The following is a 24,374-nucleotide window of genomic DNA, read 5'->3' as shown; positions in this document are numbered from 1 at the left end:
AAAAGTGACCCTGTACTTTATCCTCTATAAAATACATTATTGTACTCTGTGAAATGGAATTATTTTCACCTTATGATTAGGGTGATAATATTCCCGATTCTAGTAAATTGCAAAAGCCAGAATAGGACATACGGGATAGGGTAAGGGTGTGATGAACAATTCTATTCATAGTTGAAAAAAAAATCAACAGAAACATTTGGATTAAGAAAAAACATTAATTTCTCTCTACCACATGATCCCATAAACATATTTCACTTGGGAAAACTTCCTTATTTACTTTATTACACTTTCATCCATTGCTTCTAAGCATACCACTACTCTTTATAATTCATTTCACAATCTAAGCTTGATCTTGGGGAAAAGTAATTTATTGACAATTTCATTTCTCTTATGCTACATATGCATTTTAAAATGAATAACTTATGGGGCGCCTGGGTGGCTCAGTCAGTTAAGCATCCGACTTTGGCTCAGGTCATGATCTCACGGCTCGGGAGTTTGAGCCCCGCGTCGGGCTCTGTGCTGACAATTTAGAGCCTGGAGTCTGCTTTAAATTCTATGTCTCCCTCTCTCTCTGTCCCTCCCCTATTCATGCTCTGTCTCTCCTTCAAAAATAAATAAACACATTAAAAATTTTTTAAATGAATAACTTATGACTTAGAAGAATAAATTAAATTGGAGACAATGAATGACATGGTAAAAGCATTCCCTACACCTCCGCCTCATTTTTCTGATGCTCTAGTGTCAAACCACTCCTGAAAATGCTTTATGCCTCAAAGTCTAAAGCTGCAAGTTCCTAAGTTGGAGTACTTTCTTGCCAGACTTTCATCTTTCGTGAGTATTTCCCAGTGGTTTCTGAAATGACTCCCTCTGAGGATAGTGTTGAAATGTTGTGCGCACGGCTGATTGTAGAAGCCAAGAAATGATGCAGAGCTGCTCACGTGAGCTCGTCTAATTGTTCTTGTACTAGCAACCGAGGAATTCTCACAGATGGGTTTATCATAACACTTTGTTAGCATTTTTGTATAACAACTGCCTTTTCATCTAAAGGAAACCCTGGAGGAAAATGCAGCATTCAGGAATAGGGTCTGAATATTAATTAATTGATGCTTCCAGTAAAAAGTTTTCTTTTCTAATATGCTCAATGCACATAGTGAACTTTATGAAATTTAAGTTTCTTCAAGTGACACACAGAGGTCATACTTTCTACATTTATAATAAATCACTTCATTGGTCTTTAATTATGTCATTTTAGAATCTTTTATTTTGATATCTGCTATTCTATTGATGATTAATTCAGGATATTTTGCATGTTTGCTGTTGCAATTAATATTTCTAATCAGTGTCATTGGGTTAGTATTGATTAAGTGCAGATATTTCAATAAAGGGGTTACAAGCTCCAACAGGATAAATAATTAAATTAGAACAGGTTCTTGATGAGGGTTTTGGTTTGCTTGCTTGTTTGTTGTTTATTTGTTGACTGGAAGTGTGATTTTTTTTAGCAATGAATATTATTGTTTAATTAGTCATAGAAGTTAACATTCAAGTTACTAAGGTCCTAAAGAAATGATATTGAATATGGGGCTGTTTTTATACTTTAACAAGTTTGACATATTTATTGTTATGATTTAAAATTTTTTTAATGTTTATTTATTTTTGAGAGAGAGAGGAACACAGAGTGTGAGTAGGGAAGGGGCAGAGAGAGAGGGGGACACAGAATCTGAAGCAGGCTCCAGGCTTCAAGCTGTCAGCACAGAGCCCTATGTGGGGCCCGAACCCACGAGCTGTAAGATCATGAGCTGAGCTGAAGTCGGACTGTCAACCGACTGAGCCACCCAGGTGCCCCTTATTGCTATGATTTAAATCAAAAAGGAAACATAGAGATAATACAGACTTGATTAGGTTCATTTCAGATGTCAAGTAGGTGTCCCAAAAAGAGCCCACTTTTGCCTATTGCTTATTGAATTCTGTTTTTAAAGTTGATTCTATATGTGTGTGTGTGTGTGTGTGTGTGTGTGTGTGTGTGTGTGTGTGTGATAGTAGCAAGAATAGCTTTAATTCAAGGTTGCATAAATCCTTTATTCTGGTTTTGTTTTCCTAAGGTCTACTAAAATTATCTTTCTCCTATTGTTCACATTGAGATGTTAATAAATGAGCAATATTTTACTTAATATGAAAAACGAACACAATAATCCATCTGATATTCCTCAAATTCATTATTTTCTCTTAATGAAAATATTATCAATTCATTAACACATTTTCAAATAATCTTTATGTCTAACTCTATTAATTTAAAATTCTGTCAGTTAACATTAATTTATGTCAATGGTCTGCATTTTATTTGTTTATGGGAAGCGTTATTTTATTAAATTTATTTGCTAATACAACTATATAATGCACAACTTTTATTTTTTGTGTACATAAAGTAATATTTTCATTTTTTCTTCTGAATTTTTATTTAAATTCTAGTTAGTTAAATAAAAAACAGTGTAATATTGGTTTCAGGGGTATAATTCAGTGATTCATCACTTGCATACAACATCCAGTGCTCATTCCAACAAGTGTCCTCCTTAGTACCCACCTCCCTCCATCAACACTCAGTTTGTTCTCTAAGGGTCTCTTATGGGTTTTTTTCTCTCTTTTTTTCACCCTCCCATATGTTCAACTGTTTTGTTTCTTAAATTCCATACATGAGTGAAATCATATAGTATTTGTCTTTCTCTGATGGACTTATTTTGCTTAGCATAATACATTCTATCTCTATCCATGTTGTTGCAAATGGCAAGATTTCATTCTTTTTGATCACTGAATAATTACTTCATTGTATATATATACTACATCTTCTTTATCTATTCATTAGTCAATGGACATTTGGGCTCTCTCCATAGTTTGGTTATTTTTGATAATGCTGCTATAAACATTAGAGTGCATGTGCCCCTTAGAATCTGTATTTTTGTATCCTTTGTATAAATACCTAGTAGTGTAATTGCTGGATCATATATAGGTCTATTTTTAACTTTCTGAGGAACCTCCATACTGTTCTCCAGAGTGGCTGCACCAATTTAATGCACAACTTTAAAAAGTGATACATTTTCTCCTTTCATCAGTCCCTATTTGTGATGTTTATCTTTCTCATATTCTAGGAATAAAGAAAGATGTTTAAAATAAAATAAGAAATGAATTATTCTGAAAACTATCAGTGCTTTAATTTTGTCCCAAATCTATAGTAATCTATATACAGTGAAGAAAAATATTATTACATTTAGAAACAATCATTCTTCTGGTGAAACTCAAAACATAAAGCTACCTCCAATACAAAAAATTAAAAAAATGCAATGAATGAATAAGAATGATGCAATGAATCAACAACTGCCAGCTATCATGTTATAATGATTAAGACTATTGCCTACTTTTAAAAACATTTATGATACAAATGCATTCATTTCAGTGTAACATGTTTCATTTAAGGAAGCTTCTCTGACATGCAGAATTAAAAGTATAGTTAACACAACACAGGTTTGAACTGTTCAGGTCCACTTACTAATGCATTTTTAAAAAGTGTTTATTTTTGAGAGAGAGAGAGAGACAGACAGATAGAATGCAAGCTGGGGAGGGGCAGAGAGAGAGAGAGACACACAGAATCTGAAGCAGGCTCCAGGCTCCAAGCTGTCAGCACAGAGCCTGACGCGGGGCTCAGACCCAGAAACAGAGAGATCATGACCTGAGCTGAAGTTGGACACTTAATTGACTGAACCACCCAGGCATCCCACTCATGGATTTTTCACAGTACAATATTGTAAATATATTTTTCTCTTTTTTATGATTTTTTTAACAACATTTGCTTTTCCCTCGCTTACTTTATCATAGAATACAGCATACAATACATATAAGATACAAAATACGTGTGAATCGACGGTTCATATTTTCAGGAAGGCTTCTGGTCAATAGTAGGCTTTTAGTAGTTAACTGTTGGACTGTTGGGGGACTCAAAACTTCTACATGGATTTCTGAGTGTGCAGGAGGTCAGTGCCCGTAGCCCTAATGTTGTTCAAAGGTCAACAATATTTCATAGAGTAATATCAGAAAGACACAAAACTTTCTTCAGAGGCAGGCCAGAAGTGGCAGATGACACAGCAACCAGGGGGCACTGCAGCTTTATGAAATTACCACAGAAAAGATGACAAGAATTTGCTCTGAGATTTCTTAAGAGTTTAAGTATGATTTTTAACTTCATGTGTTCTAATTTTCAGTGACCTTGAAAGAAAGGTTTTGTTAGGAGTTTATTCTTAAAAATTAAGTCAGACTTTTCTCAGTTGTTCAATTTTAAAATATGAGTTTCATTTTAAACACTTAGATATATAAAAAAAGGGGATGATTTATTTTCTTTCTTATTATTAGTTAAAGAGCTGACTCTCAGGAACCTTGAGGGATTGGTAGATGAGGTTAGAATTTTAATGTTCTATTCCATTTAATCTATTTGCAGAAAGATGTATTTCTATTAGGGAAAAATCTAGATTTAAAGTTAAAAGTTTTTTTGTGTAACATTTGGTATTTTGGCCTGCTCAAAAGTTTTTGATATTTCCAGCCCTTAATTTAAAAGATGTTATTATGTTCAATTTTATTGATGAAAATTCAATATATATTACTTCATTAGTACATAGTAGAAGACATTGAATATAGACCAAAGGAGTCTTATTTCTTAATATAAAGTCAGTAATGCAGGCTTTTCTTTAACATATTTTCCTAGAAAAAAAAATAAAATAAAATATCTTCCTAGAATATGAATAAATTGCAGCTTGAAGGGGGGCAATTAGGTCAATGTTATTTGTTAATTTTTTGTTTATTTTCAACATTGTTAAAATATCAAGGTTGTATGTGTGTATGTATTAATTTAAAATCTTGCATAAAGGATAAGTACTCTGAGCCAACATGAGTTGCTGTTGGTTTCTTTTAGTGATATGAAACCAATGATCTCATTCTGTAAACTTGTTACGTGGGCATATAGATAATGGACCTTCAACTGCCTCGGTAGGAAGACCAAGGTAACTAACTGTTCACCATCACTTTTAGACTCTGAGCCACACCTCAGACCACTCATCAGCCATAGGTCAATCAACGTACTGTTTCCTCCCTGAAATGTCTATATCACTTTACTAGAGACATCCAAAGCAGTTTAAGCAACCATAGTACTTATCCTATCCCCTTTAGGCACTATTTACATACAAGGTCTGAATTTGTGTATATATCACTATGGTAATCTCATTCTCATAAACTGTATTTCATCTCACTTCCATTTTTTAAAAGAGACAGAGGATTACCTTAAGACAGTGTGTTAATATTGTTTTATCTTCCCATTGCAGTTTTGCAATTTGTATTATATAGATAAGAACACCTAATTCATCAATTTAAGATCACTAATATTCTCTTTAGTTAGAAAACATGAGCTCCATTTTGATATAGAAAAGTTGAAATTATACATATATATAATTTATGTTTATGTTACATTTATACTTATTTATTTATATATTTAAATTTTATCTATCATCTATGTATCTATGTATGTATCTATCTATCTATCTATCTATCTATCATCTCTGACTTTATTATTGCTGGCTTCTGTATACTTGCCTTCTATACTCGCACCTGTATATTTCTTCAGAGAAATACTCCTGTGCTAGAGAGTGGAAAATGTTTGGGAGTTTGGGAGTTTATATCCTTCTGGATGGCCCTCAGTTGAGTAACTGACTAGTGAGTGAATCTGAAAGTCCAACTAACTCTCTTGTTTTGAGCAGGCCCAATGTAGTATAATTTAGGCTTCAGAGTTCACCATGGGATCAGACTGAAGCTCTGAAGCTGAGATTTTGCATGAAAGCTCACAGTTGTCTGGCTTTTACTTGCTTTTTTTTTTTTTTTTTTTTTGCTTTCCCCACTTCTTTAACAATTTCTTTTGGGAGCACTGCTTTAAGAAATCACTTGCATACATATCCAGTCTCAAGATCTGTTTTCTCAGGAATCTGACCTAAAGCAAGGAGTAGCTATTCAAAATTTTCTATAACTATTCAAAATTTACTATCTTACAGAAAAAAAAATGTTTTGATATAGATAATCCAGTGAGTGAGTGAGTGAGTGAATATGTTTTCACATAAAAGACCAGGAGGGAATATTTGGTGCTTATGGTTTGAGAAACATGGTGGACTGAAATAATTCTGAAACGTCTGCCCTAGTGTGAAAATACAGTATCAAGTATAACTAAAATCAATTAAGTATGTAGTTGCACATGAAAAGACAAAGAGAAAATCCCCATGTCAGGAATGTGCATGCCTCAAACCATGAGGGGCGGGCAGCAAATAGTGAATTCCTTTCATCAATTACTAGTTATTTCCTGTGAAAACACACAACACTGGAACTTCACCAGAACAGAAAGCTAAGTTTGAAGTTATTCACCCAGTGTAGTCCAAGAATCACTGAGGAGTTTCTAAGATGCAAAATGAAATAAATATTTAGGACCCTAGAGATAACAGAAAAAATAATGATCTGATAAAATATATTGTTGCAGTTTAGGTTTCCTTAGGAAGCCAACATTGGGACAGAGATTATCATACAGTTGGCTTATTGGGGAGGGGTCCTGGAAGTAGTTCTTATAGAAGAGAGAGGAAGAAAGCAGGATAAGGCAGAGGGAAAAGTTGAACTGTGAAATCTTAAAGGAAGCTTCAGCTGATTGTATGGGGACTTTTGAAGCTGGGATCGCTCACACATGAGTGAGTCTAGTATCCATTCCCAAAGATGATTAATCTTTTGGTGCAGGATGTTCCAGAGGAAATACTTTGGACCAGGTGGCTTTCTTTAAGCCAAGGCAATCCAGAGAGGAGTTTGATAGCTGAGAGTAATCCACCAGCAGTACTGGGAAATGAGACACTCATTCCTAAATGGGGATCTGAACAAGGTGTCAGAGATAAAGATTCCTATCAAAAGTTAAAAAAAAATTTCAAGCGAAATGATGAAAATCTAGAAGTATTTCTTTCAAAGTAAGTAAGTCAAGATTTGTGAATATAACCATTTTTGTTAGTATTACCCCAATGGCAGTGATGAGTAGAACAGGAGTATGAAGTATAAGAATTAGAAATAAAGAAGAAACATTAACATTACTCATAAGTGACAGGATTAACTACATATGTCCATTTTCTCATCATGAGCTTAACCTTTGACTCTCTCCAATCTTCATCTTCTCTCAGACACATGTTTGCCCCATGGCTTCAATTGTCTCAGGTCCAGAAGATTTTTGTTGGACCTTGTATTACTAGACTTCCCTGGCATGTTAAACACTGCTGGCTACTACCTCCTGGAAAAGTTCTGCTCTCTTGCCTGAGGTGACTCAACTCTCCTTGTTTTTTCCTGCCCATGCTGATGTTTCTTTATGGGTATCTCCTCCCCTGCCAATCTCCATGATGCAATTTTTGGCCCACTGCTCTTTCAACTTTACAGCCTGCTTGGATAGCCACATTCTCATCTATATGCTAATGACTCTCAAACCTCTGTGGCACTCTTTGTCCTCAAGACTCCTTTGTCAAGGCTTTTAGACTTGTTTAATCAATTGCTTCCTCATCACCTTCAGTGTCCTGTAGTCACCTCAAATTCAGAATGTATAAAACTAAACTTATCATTTTTCTCCCTCACCCTACTTTTTCTACATTGCAGATTAATTATTGGAACCTGAATCCGGACCTAACTATGAGAGAAACTATCCACTTAACCACATATGCCTCAATGTATTAGATTTTTTTAATATTTAGGAAGTTGAATTTTCCATACAAGCTTTATGTGTATTCATTTGAAATCAACCTAATCTCACATATAAAGAATTTAAATTAATAAATGACCCTCCTACTATCTTACATATTTAAAAGAGATTTAACATATGCTGTGTATAAAAAGGTTTTCAAATAAGTTTTGTTGGATTGATGTTTCTCAGTGAATTCTGTATCAGATGTAAATGAAAGAGTCTAAGGCCTTTATTCATTTTCACATGGTATGTAATAAAGAGAGATTTATATCATTTAAACATTACATACAGTTGGGAAGTCTTTGAATAAAAGGTTACACAAATTATATTTCAAGGTTCTTAAAAATGTCAACTATCTTATCCCCCTAGTTAACTACATTTTGAATATAACCAGAAAAAAAATAATTAAGGTATATATGTGGCTAGCTATTAACTCTATGAAACATATTTATTTTCTCTAATAAATATCTCATGTATAAAGTATTACTGCAGGAAATTAGTACAGTTCTCCTGCATGGCAATCTCAGAACTATAACAATGGTTTACAATGTATTATATACAATGATTTATATAAATGTATCATCAGTGGCTTATACATATAAGATTGTATCCTCTTACTTAAGAGAACCTGAGTGTAAGCATTCTCTGGATGATACGGCTACTCAGGGAAGTCATCAGCTCTTAGGGCTAGGAAATCATCAGATATCCACAGGTTAAAAACTCTAAGTCCAAGATTGCTGCAAGAACTTCAGGATTCCATTAACGAGTTTGTGAAGGCCTGTACACCTGACTCTCTTTGTCCAGAACTTGGTAATATGGAAATCATTAATTGCAAGAAAACCTGGAAAACGTAATCTTTAAGTCGAGTGATTTGCTTCCCCAAATAAATTTTGCCTATTTTTCTGAGGCAAAAAGAGAGGCAGGATATGGAGTGGCACCTAGTATTCTAATACTTGAGTGAGCAATTACCTTGTTTAGGTCTGTTTGAATTGAGCCACACATTTCCATTTCCTCTCTAGCAAAGTGTTCAACATCACCTTTGACTTTTGTCAGACAATAAAATTTAGCAACAAGTAGTGTGTGGAGAAGAAATTAATCTAACAATCTTACAAGGCCTCAAAATTTAATTTGTGCACTTTCTAGCGATAATTCACAGAAAAAGTAATATCGAGCAATTCAGCTACAAGTCATGTTACTCAGAAGAAATTTAAAAAATATTAAAAATAGTTTACTGCAAAAGCTTTGAAAACATTTCAGAGCTACAAAAAAAATTCAACAATGCCAGATTATGAATGGCATATCAAACTATCTTCATATGGAAAGAAATAGGCTAGGTATTAGAATTCTCATTTTTGGTTTGTGTATTTATAAGATTTAATCAAATTCAGTCAAAGTTTCTATATAATACATATGTGTAGTGCTTATTTTCTGCATAATACTCAGTAATGTCAACTACAAACTGTCCTATACAAGAATCAGTCACATAGAGATTTGATGTCGCAACGGACTATTTAATGTTACCATGGTACGTCTGAGTGGTAAGCTTTCTACTTTTTGCTCCAAGCACTTCTTAATTCTGCTTCTATTTCCACCTTTCTTTGACCACCTTTTCATTTCCTGAACTAGGGTTCTTACTTTATTTGTTTCCTTTGTCTCTATTTATTTTTCAGGGAATGCACAGTTCTTCTGATGAAAATTTAACCAGAAATGATCCAAGAACAACCAAAGTCCACACTCCCACCCCTCAATCACATCAGTCTCTCTCTCTCTCTTTCATGTAATAATAAACAATTCTGGAACAGTAAATAATGACTCACATTCTACTCTCATTATTATTCAGACTATCAATCTGTCAGAAGTATGAATGTCTCTTAGTAATATCCCTAAACCACTGCTCCATCAAAAAGGTGGAAAAACCCAGGTCAAGTTGATTGCTATTTATGTATTTATTGGTAAGTAAGTTAAATACACATCTATAGGCTTCTTTATTTGGCAATGTAATTTTTATTCCATCTTTTCTATACTCACTAGACCCCTTTTATGACTATTTTAATTCAATAAAATTGACTTAAGTGATTAAAACAAGAATTATTTTGTTATCTTTGTTGCTACCTGCTCCATAAGTCAGCGTTCTATCAATTTGCAATGATGTAAGAAATAATGTCAAAGTAATCTTCTAATTCTTTACAAAATAATACTGTGATTTTTAAATTTTTTTTTCAACGTTTATTTATTTTTGGGACAGAGAGAGACAGAGCATGAACGGGGGAGGGGCAGAGAGAGAGGGAGACACAGAATCTGAAACAGGCTCCAGGCTCTGAGCCATCAGCCCAGAGACTGACGCGGGTCTCGAACTCACGGACTGCGAGATCGTGACCTGGCTGAAGTCGGACGCTTAACCGACTGCGCCACCCAGGCGCCCCAATACTGTGATTTTTAAAGAGGGGCCTATGTAAAATGATCTGCTCTATTAATATCTGTTATAGAGTTATTGATAAGCTGAATTTACAATTTATAGATATGGTTCATAAATTTCAAGTACTGAAAGAACCTATAAGAAATCACAAATTTCAGTTTTAAAGTTCAGAGTGATTTTGTGAAATCAGTGAACATAATTCCTTTGTATGATATAAGCTGCATGCAGGCCACACAGATTCCAGGAATTTGTACTCATAATGAAACAACAAAACCAAATACATTTTTTATATGGATAGAAAATATAATTGTTTTATTCCTTTTTATCTGTCCCTAACTTGCTATGTGACCACAGTTTTTCCATAAATAAATAAGAGTGAGTAGAGACTGTATGATTTCAAGTATCATTTTTAATACTAAGAACCTATAATATTGACTTTTTTAGATTATACTATGACCAATTTCCGTGCTATCCAAATATGTAATACAGAGTTAGGAATGTGGCCAGAAGGTGGAATTTTACTGCAAACTGAGATGAGATTTAAATTGCAATCATCACTGAAATGGTAACAACAGTAACAATAAAAGAGCTAAAGCTTTTTTGACACATAATTTAAGTTGTGCTGAGTAGTTGGCAAATGTATCCTATTCCTTGATATCACACTGACACTTTTCATCTCATGGAAATAGAAAATATTATTAGTTTTACTTTGATCACTGTTTAAACATAGTTTTGATAAATATTTATTTGCTAAATATGTCTCTACTTTGAACCAGAAGGGTCCCTAGGTACTCCAGACATGTTAATTACCAAACACACACACATTATCACTGCCTTCAAATAACTTACATTCTAATAGGAAAAAACAAGCAGCGGGTCATAAAAAATACAGTAAGCTAAATTGCATTAAATTCTAGGAATAGTAAGTGTGATTGGAAAAAGAAAAAGTGGAGCCGGATGGGGGAATCAAAATCTCTGGGGCGAGACAGTAGTAGATGCAAGGTGGAGCTGATGGCGTCTCACTTAATTTGATAAGAAAGAACAATCAAAAGTCGAAATTGTAAGATGATGAAATTGGAGGCCAATGGAATTTAAAAGACTACATTCTATTTCCATATAATGTGTTAGCCTATATCTAGGGGAAATAGTAGAAATTTATAATTATTAAAACAAATATTTTGTTTGCTTTCATGTCCCATATCACCCCAGTCCTCTGTATCAAGTTCAAAGTTTTTCATGGGCACTGTCTTTGAATGAACATTCTCTGGAAGATATTCCTTAATGAGTAAAGTTGAGAGCCAAATCGACAATTTCCTCCTTCTTTAATACAACAAATTCTATTTTGCTTTACAACCCCAATAAACATTATTTATGTTGCTGAATGGCTCCTGAAATATTAATAAATTTCCTGGTTTTTAATTCTATTTTAAAAACAGCATCTCAAAATGTCCCATCTAGGCAATTTTTAGGTGTCCTTAGAGAAAAGCAGCCTTCAAGAAAACATTCTTAGTTTTTTAAATAATAATAAAAAAAGTTATATGAGGGGGCATAGATGAGGGGAAATGAAAGCTAAAAACCAAGCCTTGGTTAAGGTATCTGGAGATTTTGGTTTCTTGGTTTTTGTTTCAAGTTAGTTTTTTTTTTTTTTTGATGTTTATTTATTTTTGAGAGAGAAAGAGAGTGAGAGAGTGGGGGAGGGGCAGAGAGAAAGGGAGACACAGAATCTGAAGCAGGCTCCAGGCTTTGAGCTGTAAGCACAGAGTCTGACAGGGGCTCGAACCCATGAACTGTGAGATCATGACCTAAGCCAAAGACTGATGCTTAACCAGCTGAGCCACCCAGGTGTCCCTTGTTTCAATTTTTTATTTAAATTCTAGTCAATGACACCCAATGTTCACCACAAGTGACCTCCTTAATATACCCATCACCCATATAACCCATTCCACCCCCCACCTCCTTCTAGCAGCACTCAGTTTGTTCTAATAGTAAGTGGAGCTTTTGTATTTTAAGATTTTATTTTTTTACAGCAGTTTTGGGCTTACAACAAATTAAATTTTTTTTTTAACTTTTTTTGTTTTTATTTTGAGAGACAGAGAAAGAGCATGAAAGCAGGAGGGGCAGAGAGAAGGACACAGAATCTGGAGCAGGCTCTAAGCTCTGAGCCTGACACGGGGCTCGAAACTACAAACTGTGAGATCATGACCTGAGCTGGGATTGGACAGCCAAACAACTGAGCCAGCCAGGCACCTCAGTTTACAACAAATTTTAGAGGAAGGTATAGAGATATTTCACTTATCCCTTGCCCTCACATGTGTATAACTTCCCCAGTTATCAACATTACTCATCATAGTTGTTTTTTTAACTAAGGACGAACCTATATTGACACATCATAATCACCCAAAATCCATAGTTTATTTTAGGGTTCACTCTTGTTGTTGTATTTTCTTGTTCACTCTTGTTGTTGTATTTTCTATAGGTTTGGACAAAAGTCCAATGACACATATCCATCAAGGTCATGTCATAGAGTATTTTCACTACCTTAAAAAAATCCTCTGTGTTCTGCTGCACCTGAGTAGTTCAGTCGGTTAAGTGCCAACTCTTGATTTTGGCTCAGGTCATAATCTCAGGGTTGGTGAGTTTAAGCATCGGGCTTAAACTACATCGGGCTCTCTGCTCTCAGCACAGAGGCTGCTTCAGATCCTCTGTCTCTCTCTATCTCTTTCTCTCTACCCCTCCTCTGCTCACACTCCTCTCTCTTTCTCTCTCTCTCTCTCTGTCAAAAATAAATATTTTTAAAAATAAAAAAAAAAAAAAAACTTCGGTATTTATCCCCGCCCCCACCCCATGCTACCACTGATCTTTTTATTGTCTCCATAGTTTTGCTTTTTTTCAGAATGTTATACAGTTGGGAGTCCTATAATATGTAGCATTCTCAGATTGGCTTCTTTCATTTAAATACGCATTTAAGATCCCTCCATATTTTTTCATGGCTTAATAGCTCATTTCTTTTTAGCACTGACTAATATTCCATTATTTGGATGTAACACAGTTTATTTATCCATTCACTTGCTGAAGGACATTTGGTTGCTTTCAACATTTGGCAATGATGCATCAAGCTCTTATAAACATATGCGTGCATGTTTTTATGTGGCCATAAGTATTCAATACCTTTGGTTAAATACATAGGAGAGTAATTGCTGGATTGCGTGTTTAGATTATGTTTCGTTTTGTAAGAACTGTCAAACTCATATAGATTAATACATATTTTGTAAGATTCATGCCTAGTATTTTATTTGGGAAGGTGTTAACATAAATGTTATTTTAATTTCAAATTCCATTTTGTCATTCTTAGCATATAGGAAAGCAACTGACTTTTGTATATTGACCTTGTAGCGTGGAACCTTGCTATAATCACTTAATGGTTATAGAAGGTCTTTATTTTTGGATATTCTTTTAGATTTTCTGCATAGATGATCATCTGCCAACAAGGACAGTTTTACATCTTCCTTCTTAATCTGTATACCTTTTATTTTCTTTGCTTGATTTCTTGCTTGCATTAGCAAGGACTTCCAGTATGATGTACAAAGGGAATGGTGAGAGATGTGTGGCCACATTTTGAGAGGTGACTCAGTTTCCCTCAGCAATCAGTCATATATTCATGAAACTATTAAATAAGGGAAGTCAAATTGGTACCATGTGAAAAAGAGAGTGTTATGTCTCTTTTACAACTATTTGAAGAAAAATAAAATGATGTGAATATTGAATTAAAATACAATAATTCTAAGTTGTTTTTCCTTAAGAAATGAGGATAGCAAATAAAAGTCACTAAACATTTATACAACAGGAAATAAAATAGTAAGTAAACAACAGCCTTCAATAATTATAGACAAATGAAAATTAGGAATGTGGAGTTGAGGGATAAGCTGGGGGAAAACCTCAGGGCCAGGATCATTTATTATTCATTCATTCATTCGTTCATTCATATACATTTTTGGTACCTATGACATGCCAAGTAATATATTAGGTCCTAGGGATGATCAGAGCAAAAGTTCAGCCTCCTTTGATTTTTAAACTTCTGGAATCCCTTGAGCACGAATTTCTTTCTTCTCTTTTCTTTTTTTTAAGTTTATTTATTTATTTTGAGAGAGGGGAGTGGGCAGAGAGAGAGAATCCCAAGCAGGCTCAACAGTCTCTGCACTGCCAGTGCGGAGCCTGACACAAGTCTGGAACTCATGAACCCAGAGCCAAAATCAGGAGTGGGACACTTAACTGACGGAGCCACCTAGGTGCCCCAGAGCATGAATTTTCTTTCTTTTTTTTTTTTATATATATAATTCTTTAACGTTTATTTATTATTGAGAGACAGAGAAGGACAGGGAATGAGCATGGGAGGGGAACTAAGAGGGGGTGACACAGAATCTGAAGCAGGCTCCAGGCTCTGAGCTGTTAGCTCAGTGCCCTACATGGAGCTCGAAACCCCGAGATCATGACCTGAGCCGAAGTCGGATGCTTAACAGACTGAGCCACCCAGGTGCCCCTAAAGCATGAATTTCTTTAGCGGTGAACAACCTTGTTGGCTGCCCCTAGATAACACCTGGGAACTAGGCAGACACCATCCATGTCCCTCTGGAACATTCAGATGTAACTACCTTCAGGCCAGTGTCCTTGAATGATGGTCTGACAGGCATATGAAGTCAGTATCTGAGTCCATAGAAGACTGGACTTTGCTGCAAAATGTATCTCAGGTTTTTAAAGCCATTGCTTCTTGCTCCTTTTATTTAATTAATACCCCAGCAGCTACCCCTGCCTACACTCGCTCCATAGAAAGTAGGAGTGAAATGGTCTTCATCTATAACACTGAATCCTTTCTCTTAAGTCTGCCTCTTCCTCTCTGGCATGTGTGACGTAAATATTTTGCTATTTATCTCAAAGAAACAATGAATAATGCAATAAAAATTAAAAAGATAAAGTGTGTGATTCTCCATAGGCCACACAAGTATTTCTAATGAAAAATAGGTATTTTAATCGGGGAAATGAAATACACCATGTTTCTTAAATTTTACCAAAAAAATGTCTCTAGGTGAAGATTTCTTTTGTGTGAAAAATTTAAAAATACAGTTAACAGTTCACAATCAAATAAATATATAATGAAATTGTGCATATATGAAGCAAAAATCTTGCTTTATGAGTTCAGCAGATTCTCTATGATTGAATCTAATATGTCCTTACAGTTTTGAAAAACTATACTAATATAATTTATCCATTATCAAACTTAAATTCTCAAGTGAGATATATTAATTTATAGATATATAGGCATTGCCAAAATTATTGGTATTTCATGATAATGATGTTTATTAAGACCCACAGAGTAGAATTTTAAAAATCAATTTGGCAAGCAGAAAAATAAACTGTGATTCCCAGGCCAAGAACTTTATTGTTTTTATTGTCTAAAGTCCCTGAAGTATAATTAAAACTTTTACTCTGATTTTTTTTTCTCTATAAGACTGTTCCTGATTTAAAATTTGTTTTCCTTTAAATAGTCCATCATGGTTTGCATCTGACAATCATACATTTGCTGATAATTTGGCCTCTTTTTTTTTTTTTTGCAATTCCGTATTTTCTAGTACTTCTATCATTTTATTTTAGACTGCCAACTGACAATGTTAATTATGAATATTTCAATGATTCTTTATTGCTATTACTCATATATTTACTTGTTTATTGTGGACACCAATGGAAAAATAATCTGCAGATTATTATTTTCATTTTTATCTACCACAAGCCTCTGTTTATCTGGCTAAATTAATCTATATCTCATTTTTTTCTCAGTGATCATTGCTCAGTGCTTCACCAAATCTGCCTTTCATTTCTCTGAGAAGTCATTCAGCTCGCGATCTCTCCTCTTTGTTTCACATAATACAGTCATATTTAACACTTTGTTGCTGGTTCTCAAACTTTGTAGACTTGAATTTTTCAGGTGAAATAACTGAGGCATTTTGTTTGCTTATTAACTGAGTGGGTCCTAGAGAACATTTAACGTTTCCATAGTTTCGAAGATCCTCATTTCCTATGATGAAACAAGTTTTCATCACAAATAAGAAAGATGAAAACAATACCCCATTGTGTGAAGAATTCCTAGAAAAGGAGCTCAATAGGATAGAAAATGGCTGTTCTGGTTTTGTGCATCCCCAGGAATTCATGGTCTTGTAAGTTCACTCTGAGCTCCAGTTAATAAGCATAAGAAACAATGACATATGCTGTCCCTTTGCATCATTGTCTTTATAGGAAACAAACAACCCCGAACCCCCCCACACACCCCGTGCCTTCACCTTGGCCAGTGGGCTCCTATCAGTTAGGTGTGTGAGAAATACCTCTTCAATTACAATGTCAAAACCAAATATAGTTGCTTTTCCAGGTGTATAAATTCTGTATTTTATCATCTTATTTGAATTTTCAGTTAAATTATTTAAAAAATTAAATAGAAAATGTACTTGCCAGCTTTTCAGTTTGAAACTAGATCAGGTGGTAATAAGAATCTATTATAAATCTTACTTCTAAAAAGTGATACAAGTGTTATGGAATACCTCGTTTCCTCTGAATGCTATTATTCAAATTTAAAGAAGTACTAATTTCATTCATATCTATACAAAGGGGTAAATTGTCAAAGTTGAAGGGAAAACTGAGATATAATATTTTATTCTCTAGTTTCTTGTCAGGATTATCATTCACATTTACTGTATTTTGAAGCCAAATAGGAATGAAAACTCTTAGACTGGAAAAAAGTTAAACAACACCTTTGTTATCTTATTTATGACAATGCTTAGAAAAGCTCTGTACACTGGCAGACACTGAGGATAAATGCCTTGGACAATTACAGTGAAAAATACTTTGGATGATTGTCATGATGATGGCAATAAAGACAATAATAAAGATAAAATCTTCTCTCTTGATGTGTCCTTTACTTTTTGTCAGAAATAGTATCACTATTCAATGAGGGCTCATTTTGAAAACATGATCTACCTTCTGTACAAAGCCCTTGACCTATCATTTATAAAGGAGCTGAAAAACATCATTTTGCTAGGTATTGAAAATCACTAGTTCAGATGAGATAGATAATGTTTATTTCTTTATCTTCAGGTAGTTTTCCTACAGCAAAGAACTGATAAACAAAATAATCCCAAAGTATTAACTCACAAGATTTCATATATCAAACTATCTTAAATGCAAGTCAGATCTTGACAGCTACCTATGTCTGGGTTTGCTGATGTTATTGGAAATTTTAAAAGGAATAGGTTTTTCCCTAAAATAGCTTTATGTGTCAGGTGCAATTCAATTTAAAAGGTGACACAATCTTTACCTATTTGAATTGAATGCAAGAAGCTAAAATAATCTTCCTCGTATAGGCATTAGTTAATTTGTGCAACACAAATTATCACTCTGCTGAATGTCATTACTTCAGCTTGTCCATGACTTGTAAGGATGTTTATTTCCTGGTGCCCCTCTTGTTCTCCAATTTGAACTGATTCCAGATCAGCTATAATTAAATCAGGCCTTTTTCTACAACCATACTGGTCATTTTTGTCCCATTTTTCATTAGTGCTTTGAAAACTTAATTGCAGGACAAAATGCAATTCCTTAATTTGCCTTACAAAGACAATGAGTTTTTCAAGGAGAGTCTATGATTATTTTAATTAAAAACCCTTTTCTTTGAAAGTTAAAACAACTTGAGCCTAACATCATCATTTCTTTAAACACATTAACTCGTTAGTGCAAAAATGCAATAGTAGCCCTGAGCCTGCATTACAAATTACATATTTAATGTGCCTTTAATCATTCACAATGGGTTCCCTGATTAACTAATATTGCTAAATACTTGGCATTGCATACATATATCATTAACAAGATGAAAAAACTGAAGCTTAATTCCGTTTTATAGGTACATCAACTGTTGCCAAGCATTTCAGCCAATCAACCTTGACCTAAAGTTAGAACTTGTGTTAGTTGTCATGGGAAAATGAGGACATTCAAATTTCAAGCTAGTGAATTTAGAGGAGTTTAAATTAAAATAACTTGGGGTGCCTGGCTGGCTCAGTTGGGGTAGTGTGTGACTCTTGATTTCGGTTGTGGGTTCGAGCCCCATGTTGGGTGTAAAGGTTACTTAAAAATAAAATCTTAAAAAAATAAATTAATTAAAATAACTCTGATAGATATATATAGTACCCCAGAAGTTATTTTTTTATTCTAGGTGAATATAACTTATTTTTTCTTAAATTGAATGTTCTGAATAATCAATCAACATGACTGTATTCTCTACCATGTGATATGGTTTTGTTTGGCTTTGTGTTTGCCATTGTTCTATCCGGATAATATAACCAAATATATTTAACTCTTATAGTCAAAAGAAATATTGAGTAAAGTCAATTTAATTTTTTCTCTTGTCTCCTTTTGGCTTTAGCCTTCTCCATTATTTCGGAGTTGACAGTATTATCAAAACAGGAGGTACTCAGAGCTAGCCTTATGGTTCATTTATCCATGACTTATTTATTCTACAAAATTTTAGAACATTCAATGTATTTCAGAAATTAGCATAGACTGTGGAGATACAGACATTAAATGACATTGTTTCTGTTCCCTGAAGCTCAAATTCCAGTAGAGAATCAGCTATTTATTTATTTGAATCAGCCTTTTAAATATACAAATATAATAGTCTAATTTCCAACTTTAAGAGTCTTCTATGACCCAAAGAAAGGGATCCTGCTTTGGTTAGTCAGATTAAAAAAAAAAAAGTCCCTACTCCAATGGTAAACTTTAGAATATGAGCTCATGACTTTGGCACCATAAGGGAGACAGGTCCCAATTGTGAAAGCAAAATGGATCAATTAGTTATTAGGTTCTTGGATTCCATAAATGGCAGAAAAAAATGATATGAGGCTGATTTTCATATGCAATTTATGAACCATGAAACATCAATTAAAGCATTTAGTAGTCAAATACTGAACAGGTCTATCAAGATAGCTAGAAAAAGTAATTGACCAATGTTAAATGAATGATTACATATAGTAAAATAACTACATTAGCTGTAAAACCTAAAAAAGAATTACTATTTTAATACCTTATATTTTAATACCTTATACCTTATATTATATCTTAACTAATTCCTTTCTCATTATAGATTGTCTGCAATAGTCCTCTACTAGTCAATGAGGTGATGTCCCCGTATGTGATAGGCTCTCTGTAAAGATGTGTTTACTTGCTGGCTAAGAAACTATTCTTGGTCATTTTATTTCTGTATTCCCATTTTATACCTTTTTTCCACAAAGCCCAAATGTAGTCCAAATTTTCAGGATCATATCCTGTAATCTTCCTACAATGGCTTCAATTTGAAGATCGGCTTCTACTCCTGATAAAGTATGTCATTTAAAATACAAATTCAAGAGTAGATGGAAATTTACCTCTCAATCCACATCATCTTGGTACTAGTGTCTCATACATATTCACTTATTTATTTTGTCTCCGTGTTCTCCTGATGATTGCTTGTTCTGTTTCTGCCTCTCTGACATTTACTTACTTGTTTTGGTGGCTATACCCTTCTACTTCATGACTACTTGTATAATTAGAGTCCATTGTACAGTTTATTTCTGGTCTCTGTATATAGTTTGTTTTTAATTGCTTATCGAAAACTGAAAAACACCCCTATCTATTTTTGTTTGTAGCGTTTCTTCACCAATCCTCTGCTACCTAATGCTATCCACAGCAACAAGGTCAACAGAAATTCTTAGAGTGCTTTTACAAACTATGACCACTATCAAAGTTACATTGTATACTTTCATTGTATCATCCTACATATTTACATATAGTTCAACAAATATGGGGAAAGAATAAGAATGTCAAAAATTCATGAGAACATGGAAGCATTTATTTTCCTGATACATATATGTATTTTGAAAATAACACAAAATACAGATCATATACCATTTGTAATATATGTATTTTAATAATAATTTACATATTCAAATGTACCTTAAGAGTCCTTGGTAAACATTCATCGATACAGTCCATGACGATTTTAAAGAAGTGTTTCTTGGGGGATGCCTGGATGGCTCAGTCAGTTAAATGTCCGACTTTAGCTCAGGTCATAATCTCACAGCTTGTGAGTTTGAGCCCAACATTGGGCTCTGTGCTGACAGCTCAGAGCCTGGAGCCTGCTTCAGACTCTGTGTTTCTCTCTCTCTGCCCTTCTCCCACATGTGCGCTCTCTCTCTCTCTCTCTCTCTCTCTCTCTCTCTCTCTCTCTCAAAACTAAATACACATTAAAAAAATAAAAAATAGAAAAGAATTGTTTCTTGGGCTTTCATGGAGATCTGAGTTAAATGGAAAAACCAAATGATCCCCTATCTGCTCTATATCATATTCCTCTATCTTACTACCAAGAGCACTATGAAAATCTATGGAATGTGTTTATGCAAAGCTATGATGTACTTTGGTCATTTACTTAATATGGGTATAAGAAGGTTTTTTTTTTATTATTTAAGGGATGGAAGAAATTGCTGATTATTTTTTTTCAGAGATCTAGATAGAATGTTATATTATCAACCTCTTTGAATGTATTAGCTGGCTGTCAAATGCCACAGTTATATTTTCATGGCCATTGTCAAAGTGCATTTTATGTCATAGAATACTTCCTTTGAAGCATACAATGTGCCAGAGTCAGTAGGTAAGCTGAAAAACTAGTCACAAGCAGAGATAATCAACAAAGAAATCCAGCTGCTAAGAGAATAAATCTGATAAAACAAACAACTGACAAGTGTTGAGGACAAAAGCACTCAAATTTATGATATCTGGGTCTATGATATTTCCCATTAACTAAATAATAATTTTGTTTACAGGAAAGTAAGCTCTTCTTGTGTGTGAGGGGACTTGAATTAATAGGCTTAGTATCTGCCTATTAATAACCAATCCACAAAGTAGATTCTCTTGGATTACTTTTGCTGTGTAACACTCCACCTCCAAATTTAGTGGCTTAAAACAACCTTCCATTTACCTCATGATTCTGTGGGTCAGAAATTTGGGCTGGGCTCAAATGGTGAATCTTCTGCTAAACCTGGCCTGACTCACTCATGGTCTGGTCAACTTGATGGGTTAGTGGGAGCAGATGGGGGAGGGGGCTACCAGGGAACAACTCATTTCTGCTTTCTGTGATCTCAGCAGGCTTGTGTAAACATTTTCACATGGTGCCCAGAGGGTTCCAAGAGCTTTGAGAAAAGAAAACCTCTACTCCCAAATGTTTTGCAAACTTCTGTTGGTACTTAATTAACATCTTATTGTTCAAAGTAAGTCACATGGCCAATGGAAGATTGTGGGAGACCACAAAAAGTTACTTAGAGGAAATGAACCCAAGAAGAATTTGGGGGCTATTTTTGCATTTTATCCCCATAATGTATGAAAAGTGCTTACTTTGGCAGTAAACTAAAATACTGAGTCATCTGTAGATTGCCAGATTTTTCTTAGGTAAGTCATTAATTAAAATCTGGATCTGATAGGTCTTGGCTCAAAGGACTATTCCTGCATGTATTATCAATTAAGTGTGTTACACTGGGCAAGTAAACTGCATATTCAGTATATCACCTTACAATTTATGAAATTGTATGAAGGGTACTGGGGACACCTGGATGGCCCAGTCATTTAAATGTCTGACTTCAGTTGAGATCTTGATCTTGAAGTTCATGGGGGTTTGAGCCTACATCGGGCTGATGGGCCTGCTTAGGGATTCTCTCTCTCCCTCTGTGTCCCTCCTTCACTTGTTTTCTCTCTCTCTCTCTCTCTCTCTCTCAAAATAAATAAATAAATGTAAAAAATAAAATAATAAAATAAAATAAGGGTACCAGATTATATGACCCCTATGAATTCTTAAAGTTTTGTTTGATATTTTTCAAAAAAAATTTTAATGTTTATTTATTTTTGAGAAAGAGAGAGAGAGAGAGAGCATGAGTAGGGGAGGAGCACAGAGAGAGGGAGACAAGGAATCTGAAGCAGACTTCAGGCTCTGAGCTGTCATCACAGAGCCTGATGTGGGGCTTGAACCCATGAGCAGTGAGATCATGACCTGAGCCGAAGTCAGATGCTTAACCTACTAAGCCACCCAAGTGCCCCAAAGTTCTGATATTTTTTACTCCAGAAAATAATTCATAATTACTTCCCATAAGCAAATCCCCTTGTGTACAAAATGGGACACTACAAAGAAACAAAAGCTTGATATTGATATGAAGAAATTTACAATCTAATATTAATCACAACAACTACATATTCAGAGACTCTGTTATCATACCTACATACACACTTTCATTTAATACTTATTAAAATCCTGCCAACTAATATTTATTTGCATTTTTGATAAAAGGAAAAAGAAACATAAAAGAATAATTAATTTGCTTGAAATCACATATCTATGAGGTAATCTTGGCTAGGATGTGGATCCACAGTTCTTAATCATTCCATTATATTTTCTCTGGGCCCACTGAGTAGAACAACACATATCAAAGATATATAAAATGAATCAAATATATGTAAACCACATATAAAAAGATAGGACATGTCCAAGTGCACAGGATGTAATGAGTTTCTGAGTACAAATAGGGAAGTGCGAGTCAGGAAAGGCCTGCTACATAATTTTAGCTATAACGTAAAATTGGAAGGAAGTGAAGCTTAGGGTACTTGGGTTACTTGTCCTCTGAAGAAGTAATGAGAGAATGTTTTTGACTTTAGCACGAATTTTGTTTTAGGAAATAGTGGCATTTTCATCCAGAAAGGTAACTTGAGTAAAAATTATATTTGACTTTGAAAATTACCTTGAGTGGTTTGGACTTATTTTTGCTCAATAGGCAGTAAGGAGACCTAGAATGTTTATAAACAGGGAAGTTATATCATGAAGTGTGTTGATTAATTTGGCATAACTACCTTTGAGGCTAGGAACTAGTTAGTAAATTATTAAAATATTTGGGTAAAGCATTTCTCAAAGTGTGCTTCACAGAAAACTAATTCTTAGAGGTTCTAAGAGCTATTGTTTTTTTGGTTGCTGTATTAAAATAAGATTGGGAATTTTGTATTAAATAAACTAACAAAGTTTCTTTATTGGAAGACGTCTCTGCTAATGAGTATTTAAATCTCTACAATGGGATAAAGCATGTGGCATTTTTTAAATGGATGTAAACACACAGAAAGTCCTCTTTTTTTTGAAGAAACTTTCAGAGGGCCAGTGTTCTCAAATTGCTCTCAAAAATGCTGGCTTGATTATAAATGATGAAGAATACTAGCAATAATGAAAGAAAAGAATTTAGGAATATTTCTTTTGGTGAAGAAAAGTGTGATAGGATTATGGATTGGTGTAAACAATATTAAAAATAGGCCACAATTTTGAATTTAAATGACAAGGAGATAAACACTTAAAATGATGACCTGTGATTGATTAGATAGGGCAAGTAGAAACAGAGGCAAGTTCAGGTTTATGTGAAGAATCTAGGTGCTCACCGGCATTTGATGAATATTCTCTTCATTCTTTCCTCTCTGCTAGCCAGTCAACTTTCTACTCCTGATGTCTCCTTCCATGTGAAGGACTCCTGATTAGAGTAATATTGTTGTCTTCTTTCTGACTGCCTCTTTGTTCGATGACAAGAGTGGCTTATCTTATTGGTGAATTTCCAATTTTTTGTTGGAGGAAAGGGGGATCTTATTACTCAAAGAAAAAGAGCCATGTCCTCTTGAGGGAAAATCTGGTTTTCAGTGCTGTACTGGGAAGTGGTGCAACAATGTGCTGAACTGGAAATACCATAGTAGTATCAAAACTAAGGTATGTTCTCCAATCTAGATTTTTCTCTGTATAACAATTGGTATTTTGATTTTCAACTACTTATTGTTTTTATCTGTCTCTCAGTTGGTTCACAACCTAGTAAATGGATTTCATCAGCTTCTTTGAAGCACCCATGAAGGCCATGCCACAGGTCTTGAGTTTCATACCTTCTCCATCCAAGAGAACGATTTAACCTGAGACCTTAGGATCCAAACTGTAAATTCACAGTAGAGACAATCTAATGGACCATTTGGGACAACTGTCTTTCTCTGGTTTGGAAGGCAGATTCACTTGGTACAAATACAGCTACTGTGGGCAATTATATTACAAAGATTGTT

This window comes from Puma concolor, chromosome C1, assembly GCF_028749965.1.
Source record: "Puma concolor isolate L17-30 chromosome C1, mPumCon1.1.hap2, whole genome shotgun sequence".
Classification (NCBI taxonomy): domain Eukaryota; kingdom Metazoa; phylum Chordata; class Mammalia; order Carnivora; family Felidae; genus Puma; species Puma concolor.
The sequence above is the reverse complement of the archived record's forward strand: the minus strand, read 5'-3'. Positions refer to the sequence as shown.